Raw genomic sequence first — 24,256 nt, forward strand, 5'->3', positions numbered from 1 at the left:
AGATATCAAATCACATATCCAGGAAGCTCAGAGAATACCAAGCAGGGTAAATGCCAAAACAAACAAGTAAATAAACAAGAAAACCCTACTCCCAGGCATATCATATTCAAACTGAAGAAAATCAAAGATAAAGACAAAATCTTACAAGAAGCCAGAAAAAAAACTGCCTTATATAGAGAGGAGCAAATATTAAAATTATATACAACTTTGCCAAAGAAACCATTGAAGCAGAAGAGGGTAGAGTGAAATATTTAAAGTGTTAATAGAAAACAACCACCAGCTAAAAATTTGGTACACTGTGAAATTTTCCTTCAAAAGTGAAAGAGGAATAAAAACTTTCTCAGACAAACCAGAATTGAGGGAATTTTTCACCAACAGGTCTGCCTTGCAAGAAATGTCAAAAGAAGTTCCCCAGAGGGAAGGAAAATGATATATGTCAGACACTTATATCTACATATGGAAAGAAAGAGCACTGGCGAAAGAATAAGTGAAAATAAAATAAAAACTTAATTTTTTTATTCTTAATTGATCTAATAGATATTTGTTCAAAATAAAAATAGCAACAGTGTATTTGAATATATAAGTCCATATATGTAATATATAACATATATATGTATATCCTTATGCATGTTTATGTATAAGTGAAATGAATGCTAGCAATGATACAAGAGATGAGAGGGAGGAATTAGGATTATTTTGTTATTACAAAGTACTTGTACTACACATGAAGAGGTATGTTATATGAAAGTGGACTTGGATTAGTTGTAAATGTATACTGCAAACTCTAGGGGGAAACACTAAAAATAGTTTTAAAAAAAAGTACCACCTACATGCTAAGAAAGAGGAGAAAATGGAATCATATAAAATGCTCAGTTAAAACCACAAATGACAGAAAAAGAATGGAAGACAAAAATAGGAACAAAGAACAAGGGCAACAAATAGAAAATAGTAACAAATATTGTAGATATTAATCTAACTATATCAAAAATAACTTTAAACATCAATGGTATAAATATACCAATTAAAAAGATAGACAGTGTCAAAGTGGACCAAAAGACAAGATCCAATGCATGCTGTCCACAAGAAACCCATCTTAAATCCAAAGACACATAGATTTACTAGGGTATTGCAAATTAAAACAACAATCAGATACCACTCCACACCTTTTAGAATGACCAAGATCCAAAACACTAACAACACCCAATACTGGGTGTGAAGCAACAGAAATTCTCATTTATTGCTTGTGGGAATGCAAAATGGAACAGCCACTTTGGAAGACAGTTTGGAATTTTCTTACAAAACTAAACATACCCTTACCAAATAGTTAGCAATCATGACCCTTAGTATTACCCAAATGAGTTGAAAATTTACACCAAAACCTGCACACAAATGTTTACAGAACCCTTATTCATAATGGCCCAAACTTGGAAGCAACCAAAATGTCCTTTAGTAGGTGAATAAATAAATAAACTGGTACATTGGAACAATGGGATATTATTCAGTGATAAAAAGAAATGAGCTATCAAGCCCTGAAAGGACATGGAGGATACTTAAATTCATATTACTAATGAATTTTACTAATGAAATTACTATTACTTTGAATATTACTAATAAAAAAGCCAGTCTGAAAAGGCTACATACTGTATGATTCCAACAATATGACATTTTGGAAAAGACAAAACAATAAAAGGATCAGTGGTTGCCAGGGGATTGTAGGAGGAGGGATGAATAGATATAGAGCACAGAGGATTTTTTTAGAGCAGTGAAACTATGTTTGATACTCAAATGGTGGATACATGTCACTGTATATTTGTCCAAACCCACTGAATGTATAACACCAAGAGTTATCCCTAAGGTAAACTATAGGTTTTCGGTGATGATGTGTCAATGTATTCTCACTGATTATAATAAATGCATCACTCTGGTGTGGGATGTTGATAATGGGGTGGTTTTGTGTGCCTATATGGGGACAGGGGTGTATGGGAAATTTCTGTACTTTCCACTCAATTTTTCTGTCAATCTAAAATAGTTGTATCCCTCTCCTACCAAGGCCATCAGAACCTTGGCTGGTAGCTAGGGATTCCCTGGGATTTGGGGGAGCAGCCACAGAGCGGGTGCCCGACCTAGGGTAGGATTTATAGCTGTAAATGCTTACATCAAAAAAGAAATCAGGGCTTCCCTGGTGGCGCAGTGGTTAAGAATCCACGTGCCAATGCAGGGGACATGGGTTCCAGCCCTGGTCCAGGAAGATCCCACATGCTGCGGAGCAACTGAACCCGTACGCCACAACTACTGAGCCTGTGCTCTAGCGCCCGCATGTCACAACTACTGAGCCCGTGCGGGACAACTACTGAAGCCCACGCACCTAGAGCCCATGCTCGGCAACAAGAGAAGCCACTGCAAGGAGAAGCCCGTGCACCACAGCGAAGAGGGGCCCCTGCTCGCCATAGCTAGAGAAAACCTGCACGCAGCAACAAAGACCCAACGCAGCCAAAAACATAATAATAAAATAAAATTGTATAGAAAAAAATGAATGACTAATAAACTATGGTTATTTGGAATTGGGTAATGGCAGACATGTTCTTGAATTTTGGAACCCTAGTATCTGCCAACATTATTAGCTTGACAGCTTTTCAATACTTAAAAACTTTTCTGATAAGACTGACAGCGCTATGAATAAATGTCATCTTTTAAATTTTGTATAATCAGATGTGTCAGCATTTGAAAGATCTACATAAATCAGTAAAACAATATTCTGCATCAAAAGGCACTGCTAAGCAAATGAATAGGCAAGATACAGACTGGGAGACAAGATTTGCAAATTATATATCTGACAAAAGATTTATCCAAAATATATAAAATCCTACAATTCAATATTAAAAAAGCAAACAACCCAATTAAAAATGACCAAAGATTTAAACTGAGATTTCACACAGGAAGATATAGGAATGCCATAAATACACGAATAAGTGCTCAAAATCATTAGTCAGTGATATACTGCTCTAAATGCATAAGAGTGGCTGAAATAAAAAGACTGACAATACCAAATATCAGTGAAGATGTATAACAACTGAAATGCTTATATACTGCTACTAAACTAAGCTGTGTTGAAAAATATCGTAGTAGCGGTTGCCTTTTGAGGGATAGGTATGTGGGGATTGTCTGAGAAGAAGCATGAGTGAACTGTCTGGTAAGGTGGCAATATTTTAATTTTGATACGGGTTTAGGTTACCCAAGCATATGCATTTGTCAAAATTCATTGAGTGGTACACTTAAGATGGTGAATTCCCAATATGTAAATCTTAGCTAAAAAAAACCCCATAAATAAATATTGAACTCATTAATAATATGTATGCTGAAGTACTAGCTGAAGTACACTGATGTTTAAACTTATTTTGAAATGCATCAAAAAATAAGATGGATTGATGGATGGAGGGATCAATAAATAGATGGTTGGATAAATATGTGATAAAGCAAATTAACTGCTAATTGTACAATCTAGTTGACGAGTATATATAATTCACCGGGTAGATGTTTCAGTTTTTCAGCATATTTGACAATTTTCCTAATAAAATGTTGGAAAAAAACTATGTATAAAAAAGCCTGATAGGAAACACACAATTGAATTCAGATGTTGCAACTTTGGAAGACTCTTCAAGTTATTTATAACGTTGCATATTAATCTTAAACAAAAAAATGTACTTCGTATTTTTAAAACTTCCTACATTTCCTTGAGGAAGAAACAAATAAGTGTTTTTTCATCCTATACTAATCAGTGTAATACAACTTTCTAGTTAAACAATCCATTTTAAATGTTAAAGACATGAGAAAATGAACTTTATTGTCACAGTTAAATCATTTTAATAAGGATAAATTACTTGAAGCACATTTTCTTTGAGCAGTCATAGGGCATTATATGAATTTCAGGGGTCAGTCTTTAGATGTCCTCAAGAGCTTCACATTCCGACTATGGCGCTAATACTAAGCAGTTGTCACTTTATTTAGAAAATGTAACCTATTAGAGATATCTTTTAAATGGCTATTAAAATGCCTGACTCACTTTCCAAAATACTATGAAATAAAATAGAATGATGGATATAAAGATACTTTAAAAAATTAAAGTCATAAAACTCTGCTGAGACGTTATTAAAACACATTCCTCTCTTAGTCCATGCTGAATACTGGCCTTTGGAAAAGCATAAATATTACTTTTATGCATTAGTCAAAGATTTAATTAAACCCTGCAATCCTTTTGATTGTAAAAAATGATTGCTATTACTCGTTAAATTACCCTAGTTTTGTCTTTTCAAGAAAAAAAAGCCCTTAAGGCTATAGGGATCTTGCCTCACTTGATTGCTTCCAGAGTGCCAAGTAGCGGGAGTGTTGAAAATTGTGCTTTCTTCATTAATGAGGGATAATTGCTGGTTAATTAGAACATGTAATTTCCTTTTCCTTTAGAAAAAAAGGCAAAGAGATGTGCTTTAAAGTGCCAGTTCCATTTCAGGAGGAAGTCCACTAAGCTGGGACAAGAAATGTCAGACTCATGCTTTAGTGGCCCCATTTATCCATCTAGGCAAAGCTAGATGAACTTTCTGAAACTGAAATTACTCCATCTTTCTCTGTTATTGACCAATTCTCTAATCCTTCATATCTATACAACTTCTAATCTGAATCTAAAAAAACAGGAAAAATATGGAGAAAGGCTGCTGTTAATTAAAAAAATCAGACAAAAAAAAAATTCCATAACCAGTTTTTTTGAATCTATTACTTGCTTTTACTCTGAGCTATCAGCTATTTTTCCCTAGAGTTTAAAGTTGTGGGACTTCCCTGGTGGTTCAGTGGTAAAGAAATCGCATTCCAATGCAGGGAATACAGGTTTGATCCCTGGTCAGGAACTAAGATCCCACATGCCGCGGGGCAACTAAGCCCGTGTGCCACAACTACTGAGCTTCAACTAGAGAGCCCAAGAGCCGCAAACTACAGAGCCCATGTGCACTGGAGCCCATGCACCACAACTAGAGAGAAGCCCAAGTGTCTCAAGGAAGAGCTCGCACGCCACAACAAACAGATCCCGCATGCCTCAACGAAGATCCCATGTGCCTGCAACTAAGACCCGACGCAACCTAAATAAATAAATAAAATATCTTAAAAGAATTTAGCTTTCAAAAAAAATAATAAATACAGTTGTTTTTGAAACCTATCTAGCTTGAACTCAGATTTTATTTATCCCTTGCCTTTGCTTTTTACATTAAAACAAATGCAAAAATTTCTTAAGAAGTGTTCTCATTTTGAAAAATTAAAACAGAAACCTCCAGTTTAAAACTTTTGCCTAAATCAGCTTCTTTTTTAAAAGAAGGCTTATTTTTGTAGAGATCCACAACATAGTAAAGTTTACAACCACAAGTAACTTCTTTTCTTGAGTCACCTTTACTTACCATATAGCAGTTCTTACCAAGTGATTTCCTTTCAGGGCACATTTTACTCACTGATTACAAACTCCTAAAAACAAGTGGGGTGTGTGTGTGTGTGTGTTTGTGGGTGGGTTGCTGTGTGTAAAATTGAAAATCAGAAACTCACCTACAAGTGAACCAACTCCTACTTGGCCAGACACCCAACATAGTCATAAGCAGGAATTGTCATTAAAATGTAGTGAGCCTGTACATTCTTTAAAAGAAATATGAGGTAACTGAGATATTTTATTGTTTTCATTAGTCTAATTAGAAAAATGGAATATTTTTCACACATGGCAATAATGCTATTTATTCTGCAAGTCAGTGGGTTTTCCTTTTGAAGTAGTTGAATTAATCTGTTTACACATTGTTCCTTATAGTAAATTAGATAATTGTTCTCAATTCTTCACCCCCTCCCTCTGCCATATGAACATCTAATGAGAGTTATTTCCCCATCCCAATGACGTTGGGTATAGTCATGTATGTGACTTGCTTTGGCCACTGAATAACAGCAAATGTGAGTACAGGCCCTAAATGAGTGGTTTGACTTGGCCTGCCTCTTGTGCTTGGTGACCCATCAGGAAAAGAATGTACCTCCTGTAGCTAATGGGATTTTGAGGACACATGGAGCACAGTTGATCCCAACCTGAAGCTTTGATACAAGCCTAGCTGACCTGCAGAAACAGGGCAGTGCTAGCTCATCTAGGAGCCATGAACAAGAAAAATAAATTCTTGTTTTTTATGAGCCACTAAGTTGTGAGGCTGTTACTCAGATTTAGTGTAACAACAGCTGACTAATATATCCCACATTTTGGTGTGCCCAGTGGCACACACGTATCTGAAAACTGACTGACAGTCATATCCTTGTGTTAACTCTTGGTCCCACAATCTGCAATGACCAGGAGCTTTGGAGACTCAAATAATCAAGCACATCCCAATAACTAGTGTTTCTTGCTACTAACAATGGGGACCTTAGACAAACAGGAAACACTAGACAACCTTCCATAATAAAGTTGGAGAAGAAAAACAGAATAAAGAAGTCAGCCAAAATGTGCGAACATCCTAGCTTCTGTAAAAGTCCAATAGAAACAGCAAGAGCAGGAAAGAAAGTTTGTATTTAACCAAGCAATCTGCCTTCCGCTCCACTGGCCAAAGAATCAGCAATGTAGTCCAGCTCTGAATTTTCCTCTGGGTGTCAGAGGACCCGGAGTGTTTCACTCTCCCAGCAACTCCTCCCTTTTCCTCTCCTTCATTTGTAACTAGCCACATTAGTACTTTTTCCTCCCAGAGCTCAAGGCAGTAAGCAGGGTATCCTAGAGAAGAGGAGGAGGGGTTTATCTGTTAGCATCTTATTGATACTTCAAAATTCTGCTTCTGGAAAAGCTCCTTTTCCACTCTGTGGTCTCCTCCAGTTTTGTTAGAGGAGCAGCACGGGAAGAAATAAGGGGTTGGGTATATACCTAAGATGCTTATTTTCAGAGAGAGGCTTTTACATTTATATTCTTGACACATCCCCCAAAAGATTATAGTAATAGTTGTATATTTCTGCTGCTCAAGGTTAGTGACGCAGTTCTTGGCAACAGTCCAGATGAAAATTAATTTACACAGCACTTTTTGGTTTAAAAATGAGGCACTGGGTCATTATCTTGATTAATTATAAAACTCTTCTCTCATCTTTCTATCCTAAAAATAATTTCAGTGTATTTCTTTGTATACATGATTTTTTATATACTGCGAGAATTTTTTATGTGGCTACAAACTAGTGAGTCTCAGCATTTTTCTGCTTCCACCCCAATGACTTACTCAAGATTTTTCCTCTAGGACCATCTGGATTACACCAAGTGTTGTTTTTGTAACCATTAGTTGTAATGGCTGCCTAATCTCCCACTGAGCGGATGTGCCATAATCGAATTAACCATTTCCTATTGTTGGATTTTTACGTTGTGAACCATTTTTTGCCATTACAAATAATTGTTCTGTAACAGATTGCAAATTTTCATCACATATTTTTAAATCTTTTGATTATTTCCTTAGTACAAGTTCCCAGAAGATTCTACTGGGCCAAAGGATCTGATATTTTTAAATCACAGATATTACTAAATTGATTTCTAGAAGATTTTTACAATACTAATGGTAATGGATGAGAGTACTAATTTTACTTCTTCCCAACAAATATTAACTATTACTATGGGTGTTGCTTTGTTTTGTAGCTAAATGAATGGAAGAAAAAAGGTACCTCATTATCATTTTAATTGTTACTTTTAAAAATCAAAAGTGAAGTGGAACATTTTCCCAAGCTGGTTAACTAGATGATCTCTTCTCAATATCTAGTTATTTTACCTTGCCACACAAGAACAGAGGTAGCTTTCAGGCAGTGCCTATCAACAGGAAAAATATACTGATTGTTTCTTTTTTATGGGATGCTTTATGTGGGTTAGTCTATGGATTTGTATATAAGCCTGTTCTCACAAAATGAATCTGTAAATTGGGAGCATTCTTATTTTAAGAAAGCAGTGGCAGTCTTTCTGAAAAAATAATTGCTAGAACATTTTACCACATTTACCTTGATCCGAAACATTGAGTTTATAGAGGAATCTAATCAGCTTAGCAAATCAGCCAAAAACAACAGTACATGACAGATCAAATTCCATTTGAACAAATACCACACAGACTGGGCAATTCCAGAGGGCAGAAGTAAGACCAATGAGGGGAAGCTGAAGGGAGACAAGATTTTTGCTAATGATAGGAAGGATTTTCTAACAGTAAACTCAAACTCAAAGTGGATATGAGCTGTCCTCTGAGGGAGCAAGTTTCTTATCACTCTGGTCCAGCAAGGATGTCAGGGATAGTTTGGGGTACTGTATGGGTGTGGGGGAAGCCTGATGGGGAGTAGCATGCAGAGCCTCTAAAGTCCATTCCGACTCTATTTTCCCTAGAGCAGCCCTTGGACCTGGACCTCTTGTCCCAGGAATAGGGACTGATTTGTATAGGAGAGAGAAGAGGAAGAACCTATCTTGCTCTTCTTGTGGGTGGGGCTGACCCTAGCCAGAATTTTGAAATAGTCAGACTCTATCGTTGGCATCTTCCCACTTCCCTTTCTGTACTTTTGCTTACAGTCTCATCCAGACCTCAGCCTCCAAGCAGGACCACTCCTACTTCATTACTCCTCCCTCTCCAACCATTCCAAATGTCCCATTCTTTTAATACAGCTAAGCTAACCTCAGCTAAGTGTTGAGACGAAAGCAATTTGTTTAAACCACTTCACTCTAAAATGTGAATGACTGGTAGCCCCATGACCTTCCCAGACAGATATGAGTTTTCAAAACAAGGTGTTTCTAAAACTAATGGCATCTTTAACTGACAACACTTGGTAAATTAAACTCCAATTAATAACCTTTCTAGAATTCAAGTTCAAGCACCATTACTTACTGTCTGGTCAAGTTGAAGAAATTACTAAGCCACTCTGAGCTTCAATATCTCATCTGTAAATGAGTAAGATATATTATTAAACCAAAAAATGTATATAACCTGCATACCATAATGTTTGACATATATCTTAGTAAATGTTAGTTATTCTTCTCCCCTCTGCAGTCTCCCAGAAAAAGGTAATCATGGATTTCCTGCTCTCTTTCTTCTGTTTCTGTTTCAATGTCCATAATCCATATTCCTTGGCCCGGGAGGTGAGTATCCAAATCAGAGAACAGGCAGCTGAGATTCTAATGTAAAAGGAGAACTTTCTCAAGTTCAGCTGCCTCTACTATCACTTTCTATTGCATTATTTTCTGCCATTACATTTTTTACATTTTTCCATTCTCTTTTGTGTTCATTTTGGGGTTTTTGTTTGTTTGTTTGACTGCTGACTTGGGAGGTTAACTTTTGATTTGAAAGTTTGCTTAATTTATTTTCTTTTTTAAATAAATTTATTTATTTTTTACTTTTGTTGCTGTGCACGGGCTTTCTCTAGTTGCGGCAAGTGAGGGCTACTCTTCATTGCAATGCGCGGGCTTCTCATTGAGGTGGCTTCTCTTGTTGCGGAGTACAGGCTCTAGGCGCACGGGCTTCAGTAGCTGTGGTGCACAGGCTCAGTAGTTGTGGCTCGTGGGCTCCAGAGCGCAGGCTCAGTAGTCGTGGTGCATGGGCTTTGTTGCTCTGCGGCATGTGGGATCTTCCTGGACGAGGGATAGAACCCATGTCCCCTGCATTGGCAGGCGGATTCTTAACCACTGCGCCACCAGGGAAGTCCCCTTAATTTATTTTCAATATCCCTTATTTTCTATATACATAACACTATAGGTTTCCTTCTGGGTAGCATGTTGACTATAAACCACAGATTTTGTAAAGATTTTACACAGATTTTGTAATGCTTCTGTGTCCATTCATCTTTACATGATTTTTAATTTCCATTTGATTTTCTCCTTAACCCAAGAGTTATTTAGTAATGTGTTTTGATTTTTTTTTTTTTGCAGTACGCGGGCCTCTCACTGTTGTGGCCTCTCCCGTTGCGGAGCACAGGCTCCGGACGCGCAGGCTCAGGGGCCGTGGCTCACGGGCCCAGCCGCTCTGTGGCATGTGGGATCTTCCTGGACCGGGGCACGAACCCGTGTCCTCTGCATCGGCAGGCAGACTCTCAACCACTGCACCACCAAGGAAGCCCAATTTGTTTTTAATGCATGGCTTTGGTGGATATTATTGATTTGTGATTCATGAATAGTCTTACTGTCTCTATATTCACATAATAAATAAATGTAGCACTTTAGGTGTTAGAAGGCAGCAGGCATCTGGTGGCTCTCTCTCCCCTCTCTATTTCTTCTCTATATATTTAGAGCTCTGTAAATGACACTAACTCTTAAAAGTTTATATTAAGTACACGTGATCTATAAATGAAAGGATGCCTCATTAAATATATTTTAAAAATAAATAACACAGTATAGTGCTTTCAGTAAACAAAAGCAATAGGTGTCCATTGAAATTATATCCTGCAACAATAAATCAACTGTGTTCTGTTAATGTGGTGAAAAATGATGGAAGCCGTAATTAAAACAAAAGTATGCTAAGCCAGAAAAATAAAACTCTACTTGTGCATGTAATGCAACATCTTTGCAGATGAAGATATTTCATCTGCAGATATTTATCTTTGCAGATAAAAATATTTATCTTCACACACTAAGCTAAAATTTGGCAATGTTTTATTAGTGGTTTAAACCAGGTAAGTATAATTATGTAACTGTTGTTATTTTTATAGCCACATTTGGGAGTTCTCTGCTGATTATGAGATTGCCTTATCAAAATGAGATAGGAGAGCTGACATCCTCCCAAACTGTGTGACTTGTTTACTTATTTAAAAACGTTATCTTCTTCCCACAGGTACTGGAGACCAAGTTAGAAGCTGTATTAATGTTAAAATTAAGAGACCATAATGCACCTTCACATTTGAGTCCTTTGGAGTGACCAAATGCTGTGGTTTGACCTGTACTGGGGGCTTCCCAAGATATGGAGAACTTTCAGTGCTAAAATGGAGACAGTCCCAGACAAACCAAGACAATTCTACTTATTTCCCACCAATAAGTCACGGCATTATCCAGGGCCGATCTTACAAGCAGGCAGATTAAGCTAACTGCCATTGACTTTGTACAATTTAAGAGCTATCAGAAAGGCCTTTCTGTCTCCCAAATTACCCCAGACTCTAATAGCACTATCCTCTTTACTGACATGCAATTTCCACCATTAGAGTCATTCCTTACATTATTTTTCTTTTCAACTAGAATTAGACATCAAAGGCACAGGCATTATCTTTAGAAGGACTTTGCTACAAAGCCCAAACCTGGAAAGGAAGATGCTTTTAGGACTTTCTTCTTATCGCATAACCCAAAGAACCTTTTGAAAAACATAAAAAACCAGTCTGGTGAGGATGACACAAAATTATTTAGAGGTTTCCCGCTGTATCCCCAGACTCCCCTTCTCTGCATCCTCTTCAGGCTGTTGGTATCTTCATTCTATCTCTCCTGTCTCCTAAAACAAACCCTCTTCCAAGAACTGGAGGTCACAAGTGGACTTACACTAAATTGTAAGGTTTAGAATGAGGTTTACATCTTCATAAAGTTTAAAGAGTTACCTCTTCAAAGGACATATGCATTTTAAGTGGGACTAAAGCTTCTATTTGTCTTAAGTCAAAGAAAATAGAAACAAAGGGAGAAATTTCAGGCACAGGTACTGGCAGCAGAAAATCTGCAGTGGCCCAGGTTCACTCAGGCAACTACCTCCCCCACCCCCACCCCACCCCCCCACAATCATGCAGAGGGTACTGTGGAGCTCCTGCAGGTAGGAAGGCTTCATTAGAGAGTGAAAGAATCCATTCATTCTTTCAACAAGCATTTGTTAAGCATTTACTACATGCGGTTACTAAGATCAATGAGATGCCCTTTCTACACACACGACCCTCTACAAGTACTGTACAAGTACAAGGACCTATACAAGTATCATAAAGACGCATGCCTAAGGTGTCACAGGAGCAGAAAGGGGGAACCCCGGTTGATAGTAGCTGAGGGAAGTCAGGGGTGGCAGGATAGTCACGGCAAACACAGAATTTAGGCCCACGACACCTGTGCTCCTATAATAGACTGAGAGAGAAAGCCATATCCAAACAGCAGAATTCTCCCCACTTAACCTAACCTTCCTCTGAAACCGAGTTTTAAACTCAAACTACCTTTTTTGACTATTAGAAAAACCCTAAACATACAAGTTGGAAGAAAAAAAATATATATAAATTATATAAAATTAAAGTAAATTTAATAGTGTAAATAACTTATGCAATCCTATGGGAACTACAAACTCAAAAACTATTTCTCTAGGGGTGTAATGATTCAAAAATCCAAATACGGGGCTTCCCTGGTGGTGCAGTGGTTGAGAGTCCGCCTGCCGATGCAGGGGACACGGGTTCATGCCCCGGTCCAGGAGGATCCCACATGCCGCGGAGCGGCTGGGCCTGTGAGCCATGGCCGCTGAGCCTGCGCGTCCGGAGCCTGTGCTCCGCAATGGGAGAGGCCACAACAGCAAGAGGCCCGCGTACCGCAAAAAAAAACAAAAAACAAACAAACAAAAAATCCAAATAAATGGGAAGATTTCAGCTTTTGAGAGTAATGGGCTTGGCTTTTTATAGAAAAAAAAGTCATTTGGCTTTTATCTCTTTCTGTTTCACTTTCCAGAAGTAAACACTTGTCTCTAGCCCATTATTTCCACTTTTTGAATTACATTATACACTAACTGAATCATCTTTCATGTTTTGTCTCATAATTAAAATTCAAACCCACATTTCCTTCTCCTGACTTTTATATATCAGGAATTTAGCTAAATTAACTTAGGTAGTCTAAGTTTGCTCCTACTTATTTCAACAGCACAACTTGGCACTTTCTTCAGGAAGCACTGCAAATTTTCAAGGAGACTAAGGAGATTATTATATTTTATATTACCCACCACTGTCTTATCAGTGGGCAAACCAAGGTTCAAAGTTCAGCAGTGAAATGGAACTCTTAGGTAGTAAAAAAAGAATCACTCAAGGGAATTATGGACCCTTCCCAAAATCTCTTGGTCAGACACTCTCTTGATGTGTTTACTTAGAGGACAACCCTAGGGACGAAGAGATGGACTGAATCTTGAATAGGAGTCACACATTAGGTCGAGGTTGTAGGTGACCTCTAAGGGCCCTTCCAAACCTAAGATTCTGTAAAATTACTCTTTGGGATGTCTGAGAGTCTTGACTTGTCAGGACTTCACTTGTGCCAGAGGAACCATGGATTCTGAGTCAGGTGTCTTCTTTTATCAGCTTTCCTGCAAGGAAACAACTGACTGACCCAACTCTTAAACCTGGGCTCCCTGATTCTGCTGCCACCCCAAACCAGAAGTCAAACAGAAAATGAACAAACATTGAGTGACCACGTTTTGTATACAAGCTGCTAAACTAGATCTGGGGGGATTTTTCAATAGTTGGCAACATGACATGTGAACAATGAAAATTTTAAACACCATGAAAGTTAAAAAAAAAAGAATAACAATGAAAAGATGTCACCAGGAAGTCTTGTACAGTGAAATGGAGGTGAATAGATAGTTTTAGATTCTCACACTGTTTACTAGCTATGTGACCCTGAGCAAGTTATTCAATATTACTAATCCTTTAACCACATCAGTAAAACAGGGGCACTAATAGTACTTTCATCATAAAACTGCTGTGAGATCAAGTGAGGTGACTACGTAAAATGATTACCAGGGTCTGTGCAGAGGAAGGATTTGAGCTTGAGTCTTCCATTTGCCCTTCCGTACACTCTGTGCTCCTCTCCACCCACCCTGTGCACTGGGGAGGCTGGCCTGTGTGCCTTCTGCCTGGATTTAGTCACCTGAGAGCCCTGGCAGGGGAACGGAGGGAGGAAGGAAGGAAGGAGAGTGAAGGTGAGATGTATATTCTCCAGGTCCCTACCTGCAGGGTAGCCATGGGGCTGTCGAGGTCCCTTGACAGGTGGCCACAAAGCCTATGAAGTGGGCCTGTTCACACAGCCATGAGGCCTAGATGAGGTTACCGTGCCTGCCTGGGGTTACTGCAGTCTGCCTCGTGGTTTCCTACACACTTCCCACAGGACTGTAAATAGCCCCTTTGTTAAACTCTCATTAGATTACCCAGCTGGCGTGCATCATGTGATAAAATAGCCAGGGAACCACAGTAGCAACCCCAGCAGCAGCAGCAGCCATAGTTAAGATTATTTGGAGCATAAAGTTAAGCACCCAATGAATTTTACAGACACTGCAAACTACACAATGTAATGCAATACATTCCCCTACCTGCAGAACGTAGCTGGAATATCTCAGACACAGACCATTTCCTAATTCTCAGACTTTTTCATAACATACCTGAGGAATAGCTTTTCCTTTGAAAAATCTGTCATTAGGGTTGCCTGATTTAGAAAACAACAACAACAAAAACAATGAATAATCTTTTAGTGTGAGTATGTCACAAACATTGATGTTGCTCAACTGAAATTTATTCATTGTTTACCTGAAGGTCAAATTTAACGAAGCGTCCTGTGTCTTATTTTCACTGTTTCTTAAATATGTTTTCAAGAATACACTTGCCTTTACAACTGGGTAGGAAAGTCAGGCTTCATGATTAACCAGTACTTTCCCATGTAAAAATATGTTCACTAACAACCTGAGCACACAAGTGATAAGTACAGAGAGGCCAACTCCGAGTCACATGCTATTCTAGACACACCAATAGTGTCTGCCTTTCCACTCCAGCAACTTCCAAGTACAACTGCCCTATACAGCCCACCCCACCCCTGCCCAAGGAGACTATGAAACAACCACTGGACCAGAAGGACCACTGCTTGACAGTGATGGACATTATCTGGTACAGAAAGTTGAGCTGGACCAATCAGATTTCTGGTATCTCTAGAGAATTTTGCTGGAGAGAACGAGGTGGTTAGCAATGGCAGCTGTAGGAGCTCAAAGAAGCCTTGGTAAGCCTTATGCAAAATGAATTTGTAAGAAGCAGAAGTTGCGGTAGAGGAAATATAGTCATCAAAAAGTGAAAGAATACAAGTGCATAACAGAAAGAAGCAGGCATACAAAGAGTAGCTAGGATCCACTGATGATGGCATGCCAGAGGAGAGCTCCATTCACTCAAGAGAGAGGTCTCCAGAGCCTCTCGGGATGCAGAACCAACCCAGAGCTCTTGTCTCCCCAAGGATCAAGGTGTCTTGTTTTCCCTTGAATGGTGAAGGATGCAACCTCTCTTGTACCCTTAAAATGCCCTCCTTCTTACTTGTGATAATTCAAGTGAGTCTCCTTGTGAACAACAGCCCAATCACTCTGTATCTGCATCACAGGCTGCTGGGCCCCAACCAGGTAAGGCAGTCTCCAACATTAAAGAAATTCCCATGCAACCTCAGCCTTGTGGAGGTTCAGAACACTGCTATCAGAAAGCGGGGAGAGTGGCCTTCAGCCATAAAAAGAAACAAAATTCTGGTATGTGCTACATCATGGATTAACCTTGAAAACACTATGCTGAGTGAAATAAGTCAAACACAAAGGCCGCATATTGTGTGATTCCATTTATATGAAACATTCTGGAATAATATATACAGAAAGACAGAAGACTAATAAGGTTGGTGAGAATGAGGAATAACTGCTGAATTGGTAGAGAATTTCTATTTGGGATGATGAAAAAGTTCTGGAAATGGATAGTGGTGATAGTTACACAACACTGTGAAAGTACTTAATGCCACTGAATTTTACACTTAAAATGGTAAACTATATGTTATGTATTTTTTTACCACAATTAAAAAAAAATTAGTATGTCTGAGTCCAGGGTTTCAGTGAATTTCCATATGCCACTAAAATAGTTCTAAGGCAGTGGAAACTGCTGCACATTAGAATTATCTGGGGAACACTTAAAATTCCCACTGTCAGGACCACATCTCAGACCTAGTCAATCAGAATCTCTGGAGGTTGGCATAAGTTTTTTTTTTTTTAATAAATTTATTTATTTTTGGCTGCGTTGGGTCTTTGTTGCTGTGCGCGGGCTTTCTCTAGTTGTGGCAAGCTGGGGCTACTCTTCATTGTGGTGCACAGGCTTCTCATTGCAGTGGCTTCTCTTGTCGCGTAGCATGGGCTCTAGGCGCATGGGCTTCAGTAGTTGCGGCACACAGGCTCAGTTGCTCCGTGACATGTGAGATCTTCCCGGACCAGGGATAGAACCCGTGTCCCCTGCATGGGAAGGCAGATCCTTAACCACTGCACCACCAGGGAAGTTCCGGCATAAGTATTTTTTAAACCTCCCCAGTTTATTCCTATATGCAGCAAAGTTTGGGAAGAGGGCTCCAAGGCAATTTGCTTCTCAGATGTTAATGTGCATACAAATAATCTGGACATCTTGTTAAAATGCATATTCTGATTGGTAGACCTGTGGTGGAGCCACAGTTCTAACAAGTTCACAGGTGGTACTAGTGTTGCTGGTCTGTGGACCACACTTTGAGTAGCAACTCCCTAAGACTCATCCTGGTCGGTTATGTATCTATCCTTTTAACAAAGAAAATTACATCAGCACTTAAAAAGTGATTTTAAGACTTAACCACCTTCATTATTAGGAAGGTCTTTATATCCATTCACATTTTCATTACCTATATTTCTTCAGCCTAATAAAACATTCCTCCATGGCCTTCCTCCAAAGGCCCAGATGTTATCATCATCTACCTTGAATTACTGAATATTTCCTATTATCACTTCCGTTTTTGTCTGATTTCACATGTTCCTGTAGATCTGAGTATGGATCCAGAAATATCCATTTAATGAGCTAAAGTTAATTCCACATCTTGGTTGCAGTATATAAAATATAACTATCAACATTTCAGTGAGACTTGTGCCTGATAATACAAGAATAAATTATACAAGATCTTGATAGCTTTGCTACTGATGTCAAAATCATTCCCTTTCCCAATATCGAGCAGTAATAAAGTTGAAAAAGTATATTTAAGACTCGCAAGGAAATGAATTGTAAAATGATACCAGTTATTTATAAATAAAGTGATTTCATCACACACTTTTGTTGACAGAAAAGATGCAGAGACTTCTGGTTCCAAAGGATCTTAAACAAAATGCATGAGGTCTCCAGTAATGATTACAATTAGGAATTTAAATATTAGCAGCCAGAGGTTTGAAAAACTCATTGGTGAGGCATTTGTAGAAGGGGTGGCAAATAGGAGTTATTACAAAACATAGTTCACTTTTAGCATCAACTTTTCAGATCATATATAAACCAAGGAGAATAGAAGAGGAATTTCAGAGCTTCACTCTAAATTAACTTTTGCCTGAAGCTGGTACATACAATCCTAGTTTAACTGGCAGAGTTCATCTAGAAAATACATAGTTCAAGAGCCACTAAAAGTTCATAGACCTGAAATGTGCAGCAGGAATGAATGATAGCAATGTACATGTAAAGACGGTATAAAATCTAAAAACATCGATGGGAGGAACAGAAGAGAATCAAACCAACTGAGCAAATATTTGTGATAATAATTATGCAAAATATGGCTAACTTAAGCAAACTCATAATGACAATTTAAGGGTTTAATTATCATATTTGATAATGTCAATTTTATAGCAAAAAGAATTGAGAGTCAGCACTTAGAGCAATAAATAAGGACCTAATATTAATAGAAGCCATAATAAATAACGCAAAAAAAAATCCTGAATGTTGCAAATATAGTAATAAATACCTAAAGTAAAAACATAAAAATAAAGTAGAAATGTAACCATGATCAAGATTCAACCAAGATTTTAATCATCTGCTTTCAGAACACTATCAAAAAGATTGAGCATTAATAAGGATACTGCATATATTATATACAAATAATTTGTTATATTGTTCAGTGCCTCTTAAAGATTTGCACGGCAAATTCCTCTCAGAGCTCACACCCAAGACAGAATTTCCTCTCCTGATGAACAGATACTCTTTTTTAGCTATACAAAACCTTAGTGCTATTTCAGAACAATTTAAAAATACAAAATCCATGTAGTTCCTGTTTTGTTGCAGCTACTAGAAAGCTCAGGGCCAGGGACTTCCCTGGTGGCGCAGTGGTTAAGAATCCTCCTGCCAATGCAACGGACACGGGTTTGATCCCTGGTCCAGGAAGATCCACATGCCGTGGAGCAACTAAACCCGTGCACCACAACTACCGAGCCTGTGCTCTAGAGCCCGCGAGCCACAACTACTGAACAAGAGAAGCCGCCACAATGAGAAGCCCACGCACAGCAACGAAGAGTAGCCCCCACTCGTTCCACAACTAGAAAAAGCCCACGTGTGGCAACGAAGACCCAACGCAGCCTAAATAAATAAATAAATAAATGAAAAAAGCAATAGCTTATTTATTTATTTTTATTTATTTTTTGGCTGTGTTGGGTTTTTGTTGCTGTGCGCGGGCCTTCTCTAGTTGCAGCGAGCGGGGGCTACTCTTCGTTGTGGTGTACGGGCTTCTCATTACGGTGGCTTCTCTTGTTGCAGAGCTCAGGCTCTAGGCGTGCGGGCTTCAGTAGTTGTGGCTCACGGGCTCTAGAGCACAGGCTCAGTAGTTGTGGCGCATGGGCTTAGTTGCTCTGCAGCACAAGGGATCTTCGCGGACCAGGGATCGAACTCGTGTTCCCTGCACTGGCAGGCAGATTCTTAACCACTGCGCCACCAGCGAAGTCCAAAAATGCAATAGCTTTAAAAAAAAAAAAAAAAAGAAGGAAAAAGAAAAAAAAAAAAAAGAAAGCTCAGGGCCAAACTTTGATCTTATTGATGTCATTGATGTCATTTTTCTTCAGCCACAACTTTTTAATATAGTATTAATTTTCCCCCTCTTACTTGTATTTCTGCCCTTTAAGCTGTATTATTGGTTGTTTGTCTTAGTGTATTTGTGCTTTTATTCTAAGCCACCTCAAATCCTTTTTTGAAAGTATATCATAAAAAATAAATCAGTATAAATGCAGATCTGAACATGGCATCTAATAAAATAGAACAAATTGTACAGACCTGTTGGAAATCCCTGGCCATCCTCAGAATGGGCTCTTTTAAGACTGGACAGGGCCAGGCAGGCTTCCCTGGGCCACGCTTTTAAAAGACTCCTTAGCATTTGCATAAACCAGCATCAGAGTGTACAGCCTAATCCTGGTTCAGATGTGAGATCCTTTCACTGACCCTGTCATATAATCCCTGCTGCTATTGTTTGAATCCGAATCTCTGACAGGCCTTGTGTGCATGAGGTGGTCCATCTCCTTCCCAGTTCCTGGCTTGCTGTCTCCACTTTGGCTCCACAGCACTGATCTTTTTCCAACATTTACTGGCATCCTTACTAAGAACCATTCTCACCTAGTGAATCCAGAAAGCTGGCTAATTCCTCCAAGAGCCAACTCTCCTCCACTGCCCAGATCTGATCAAGCCAGCCTTGGTCCTGGCACTGCGGAAGACAGCATGAAAGTCACATGGGAATCAAGGGAATTCAAAACACATGCTTTCTTTCCAAGTGTCTCTTTCAATAAACTGTGGATTACAGAATGAAAAACAACCAACAAAGCACTTCATAATTATAAAAAAGTATCAGTTTCATATAATGGTGTAAAACTTGGAAAAAAAATAAAGACAGGTAGAAATGCTAATAATGTCTCAAAATCTGTGCAAAGAAAAACATTACAAACTATCTTAGCCTCAATATCTCTCTGCAGTTAAAAGCACAACTTTCCAAATTTCTTTTATATATCTCATTCATTCACTTATCAAAGAGTTATTGAGCATCTACTGTGTGTCAGATCTGGGCTGGGCACTAGGGATACAAGGGTGAAGGAGAAAAAAAAGAGCTTGCTGTTCAGTGGGGGAAGAAACTCTACTTATAAAATGAATAAGTACAGGATGTTGTAGAAGCACAGACAAGAGTCCCCTAAGTGTCCTGCAGTAATGGGATGAATTTCCTGAGTAATGGAGATCTGAAGGATGAGTAAGGGCAGGGGAGGACAGAAGCTGTTGTGGGCGGGAGAGAAAATGAACTAGAAATGGGAGCTGGTAGAAATGAGAGAGGTATAGGGTGTAAGAGTTAAAGATGAGGTAAAATTGATGAGATTTGATGACTAAAGAGTAAGACGTGGGCAGGGAAGAGGAATGGATAATATGCAGGGCCTGGTTTGGGCAGAAGGGTGGTACCATTCACTGTGACAGGCAATACAGGAGGAGCACGACTGGGAGGGATTATGATACATTGGGTGAGCCATGTTTCTAAGTGATGAAGGAAAGAGAGAGAGGGAGAAGAAAACAGGAGAGGGAGAGAAAAGAAGAGGGAAAGGGGGAAAGATGGTAGAAGGGTTGAAGATTGATGATCCCAGATTACTGACATCTCTACTGACCACAGATGCTGGAGGAAAAAATGAAGATGACTCTAAACATACACTTGCCTTTTCTTACTAGCTGGTTATTGATTCTACACCCTTATACCTAAAGACCTAAAGGAGTCCATTTGTCTAGGCTAGAAGCAAGTTGGGTGGCGTGGAGAGAAATTTGGCAAAATCATCTTCTTGGCCCGATTCCCCTGGACCCACCACTCATGGAAAGGAGGTATGATAACCCAAAAGGAAAAATAGAAAAAGAGATATTCTCTGGAAGTCTTGGAGTTGCAGCCCACAGACCTCCATTTCTCTAGTTCTGATCTGGTTTTCTAAGGGTGGTATAGGGTACACTTCTTCCCCAAATAGAGGGTTCAGGCCCCTCTCAGTGTAACAGCATGTAGGGGCCCAGATGACCAAGAGACAAGCCAAAGTAGATTAGTGAGCCACAAACAGGCTGGATGAAGCAAATGTTGGCTGGATAATGCCAACAGCTCAAGAAAAACTGTTGGACTCAAAGGATAATGAACATAGATCCTAACTCCAAATATGGGGAAAGGCCTTTATAACCGTTGATTTAAACTGTCCCAATACGTTCGATTCATGGAGTAAAACTAACTGGAATAGAAGTAAAAATGCTCAGTCCCTAGAGGCATTTGACAAGTCCCAGAAGTGGGAAAACCAATCATAATTTTCCTTTGACCCACTGACAGCTGACCTAGGTAGCCAGAAGTACAGAAGGCCTGATACCTAATTCAGAGCAACCAACCAGAGTCCCACTGTGAAAGATCTCAGAACAGACAATGGGGTGCTTTTGAGAGGAAGAAGGAAACAAAGAGGTAGCCTTTCACCCAGACGTGGAGACAGTGTTAATTCAAAGTAGATGAGGATAGAGAAGGATTTTTTTTCAAATCTACACACACACACACCCCCTACTACCTTCTGAACTCTGGAGATATTAGTCCAAATACTATTTAAAATTATTCCTTAACCACTAAAAGGTTTAGATTAGTGAAATGCTTGAGGAGTCAATGAATACCATTTCCTAGGAAATTTACAGAGTACCTCTGTGTAAACTATCAGATCTTGCACAAGCTTAGTCATGTGTTCATGGGATAGTAACGGTAGGACCTGTATGACCTAGGGCCTCTCAGAGTCTAGGGCAAATAACAGGTGCCCTCTGTCTTAGGTTTGACATAAGGAAAGTAGAGTAATGGCCTGCCAGGTTCTGACAAGTGTTTCTTCTTCTAGCTTTTTCCTAGCACTTCTCTGTGCAGTTAACCCAACATGGAAAGTGAGTCCTTTCAAGGTGAGCTTCAAGAGAGACCTTTACCATCTTCCTCTAAGAAAGTGTCCTTTGCTATCTTTTTCTAAGAGAATATAATAATCTATTTTAGGGAAGCATAAAAGACAGCTGGGTAAGGGGTAGAGGGAAGAAGGCCTTCAAAGTAGGTCCAGACTCTGATTAGAAAGAAGGCCTTCACTTCTCCAGAGATCAGTTTTCTCACCTAAATGTCTGCACTAGCCTCCTAATTTAGGGGCCCTGGATGAATATTGTTGCTGTGATTGAGAATAAAATCTGACTCTAAGATCCCCAGAAGCCAGTGTAAAGAGGAGAGCTTGGTAAGAATTGTGTGTAGTTAGCTGAGAAAAAAACCGTGAAAATGCCTGAAAGGAAACAGGTTTTCCTAGTAATGAATTCTGAGACAAATTCCTTGCAGGATACCGTATACAGGAAAACTGAGTGATTTGTTGGAGTTGTTTTGCAAGTGCAAAAGCTGAAATAAAACTGTTTTATCTTGTAGTAACAACTGATTAAATTAGAAAGCATAATATTCAAATTTAATTCAGTGAAGGAGATTCTGTTCAGAGTTGAGCTGAGTTGGTCCAAGTTAATAGTCTTTCAGGAGTTGAACCTGACTCAAAGACAGAAGTTAAAGTTAATAGAAGAATGTATAGATAGTATGTTTTTGAGTTCTGTTTCCTAAATTCATTCCTCTCAAAGGGGATTTTAATAGGAGCTGTGAAGATCCAGATTATTCTCTCTAGCAAAATCCTGGAGTGCTGAAGGTATACCAAGATCAGAAAACTATATCCTGTGGGCCTAATATGGCCCACCACCTGTTTTTGTATGGCCCATGAGGAAAGAATTTTTTTTTGCATATTTTTATTTGTTGGAAAAAAATCAAGAGAAGAATAATACTTTGTGACATGAGAATAATATGAAATTCAAATTTCGGTTTCTATAAATAAAGTTTTATTGGAACACAGCCACTCATTCACTTACATCTTGTCTTGTTTCATACTACAACATGAAGTAGTTGCTACAGAGACTGTGTGGCCTGCAAAGTCTAAAATATTTACTACATGGCCCTTTACAGAAAAAGTTTGCCAACATCTGGAATATACTGCTGATTTATGACAGACCTCTAAGCTCTTGAGATCAAATAAGTAAACGACAGAATTCCTTAGTGGGAGCCACTGTTGGGTGACTAGGCCCAAAATAATTTAGAGAGAGAGCTAGAATTTTCTTAAGTCTCATTTAACCTTTTACCAGTTAGTGATGGCTCTCCTCCTATTTGTATAGATGAGAAAATGGACCTCAGATATTAAGTGGTGGAAAAAACAGATTTCAGGAAAAGATGATACAACAAAGTAGGACTGTAGAATCTTCACTGGCAACATTATTGAAATGAATAAAAAGAGAAGAAAATCTAAAAATGTACCAAACATGAGAGAGCACTGTGGATACTTCCAATCTTACAGAACATTGATCTTATGCCATAGACTTCAAAACTTGGTTGGTAACCAAGAGAAAAACAGAAGCATAGCACTGAGGAAAAGTTAAGTCAATGACATCGTAAGAACTCACTAATTATCCTCAATTTGTAAATAAAGTGAGAGATGAAAAAGCAGTCCTGGGAAAAGTCAAAGTCAGGGTTTGCAGAGATAGGAAGTTCTGCTGGGGCTTGTCATTTTCCAGGGTGCTGTGCTGAGTCAAAGGAATGAGTAAGAGCCCTTGGAAGTAGGATATTCCACTGGCCGAATGGAGTGAGCTCTTTGATCTCACTCTTCTGAGGTTCCGCAAAATCTCAGCAGACGTATAAGAACCCAGCTAAAGACTGTACTTGGTCCAGACTAGCTCCTTCCTCCTTTACACCCATACCCACACTCTTGGTTTTCAGAAAGTGGATAGAAAGCAACATGTTGCTCCTAAAAGGGGTGGAATGGGAAAGATAATCTTTTCCCAGTGAAGGTGGAAACAATGACAATTTGAATTGATGGCATGAAGGAAAAGATAATCAGAGTTAATGCTGAAGAAAAACACAGAGAAATTAAGGAAGTTAAGACAAAAGATGATAGACCAAGAGAAAAATGATTGTCAACTTTGGGGGACACAACTGAGTTAGTCTCAAAAAACTCTTCAGCAACATTAAGAGAATAATACTTACAAAGTTCTATGGAAAGGGTAACCCAGAAATATCACAGACTGCAAAGTTCTTGTTTAAACAGGCAGATATTATTTCTCAAAATTTTAGAGAACTCAGATCACACAGAATCCATAAAACTCTTCTTGGAAAAACTACTTAACTATGTAGTCCAGCCAACCAAAGTTGACTCAAACTAAATTCAGAAATGTAAAAGTCATGGTAAAAGGGTTAATGGTGATTACAGAAGTCTTGTATATATTAAATTAAGACTGAACAGTGGTGATCATTTTGTAATGTACAAAAATATCAAGTTACTATGTTGTATACCTGTATACCTGTATTGTAAGTTAATTATACTTCAGTAAAAAATTTTAAATTAATTAAATTTTAAAAATTCTTAGGAAAACAAAAAATAAAAAAGGAAGGCTAAACAACTGGGGGAATTACAATCGTAATCCAGAATGCAAATGTTATCATTCTTAA

General features: G+C 38.7%; 1 protein-coding gene across 3 annotated transcripts in view; it reads right to left on the reverse strand.

Annotated features, from left to right (window-relative positions):
- The window catches only part of LOC101275108 (tyrosine-protein kinase JAK2), a 375,537-nt gene that overhangs the window by 199,041 nt on the left and 152,240 nt on the right, over positions 1-24,256 (reverse strand). The window lies entirely within an intron of this gene.

The sequence above is a fragment of the Orcinus orca genome, chromosome 6 (assembly GCF_937001465.1).
Source record: "Orcinus orca chromosome 6, mOrcOrc1.1, whole genome shotgun sequence".
NCBI lineage: Eukaryota > Metazoa > Chordata > Mammalia > Artiodactyla > Delphinidae > Orcinus > Orcinus orca.